Genomic DNA, 1,137 nt, shown 5'->3' on the forward strand with positions numbered 1-1,137 from the left:
GATAAAAATGTCACTATCCATGAAGCCAAAGCTGGCAGCAGTGTGTTCCCTCTCTCATCTCAGGCTGCTTCTCCCTTCATCTCACATCACAGAATCATAGAATCAATAAAGTTGGAAAAGACCTCAAAGATCATCAAGTCCAACCTGTCACCCAACACCTCATGACTACTAAACCATGGCACCAAGTGCCACATCCAACCCCTTCTTGAAAACTTCCAGGGATGGGGACTCCACCACCTCCCTGGGCAGCACATTGCAACTGCGAATGACTCTCTCTGTGAAGAACTTTCTCCTCACCTTGAGCCCAAACTTCCCCTGGCACAGCTTGAAACTGTGTCCTCTTGTTCTGGTGCTGATAGAATTGTTTTGGTTGGAAGGGACCTCCAAAAGTCATCTAGTCCAACCCCCTTGCAGTAAACAGGGGCATCCTTAAGTAGATCAGGTTACCCAGAGCCCTGCTGAGCCTCACCTTGAATATCTCCAGGGATGGGGCTTCAACTACCTCCCCAGGCAACCTGTTGCAGTGCTCCACTACCTTCATGGTGCAGAACTTCCTCCTCAGATCCAACCCAAACTTGTCCATTGGAATGGGCTTCCCAGGGAGGTGGTGGAGTCACCATCATTGGAGGTGTTTAGGAGGAGACTGGATAGGGTGCTTGGTTGCATGGTTTAGTTGATTAGGTGGTGTTGGGTGATAGGTTGGACACAATGATCTTGAAGGTCTCTCCCAACCTGGTCTGGTCTATTCTATTCTATTCTATTCTATTCTATTCTATTCTATTCTATTCTATTCTATTCTATTCTATTCTATTCTATTCTATTCTATTCTATTCTATTCTATTCTTCTCTAGTTTGAAGGCCTTGCCCCTTGTCCTATCACTGCAGGCCTTTGGAAACAGTTTCTCCCCTATGGAAAGTGCATCCAGCCTGGCATGGTAGCGTGGAGGAGCACAAGCAGATGGGGAAGCAGCAGGCGTTTGGAGTTGCACAGGTTGAGGAGCTTTGCTGCAGCCTTTGATGTCTGCTGATGTGGCTTTCCATGAAGCAGAACTGATAGACTCCTGTGTCAAAGGTAGGTCAGCCCAGCAACAGCAGAACCTGTTTCTGCACATTCAAAGCCTTGCCTTGTAGAGGAAG

Source organism: Melanerpes formicivorus, unplaced genomic scaffold (genome assembly GCF_026170545.1).
Source record: "Melanerpes formicivorus ecotype bairdi unplaced genomic scaffold, bMelFor1.0.p_v2 SCAF_54, whole genome shotgun sequence".
In the NCBI taxonomy this organism is placed as follows: Eukaryota; Metazoa; Chordata; class Aves; order Piciformes; family Picidae; genus Melanerpes; species Melanerpes formicivorus.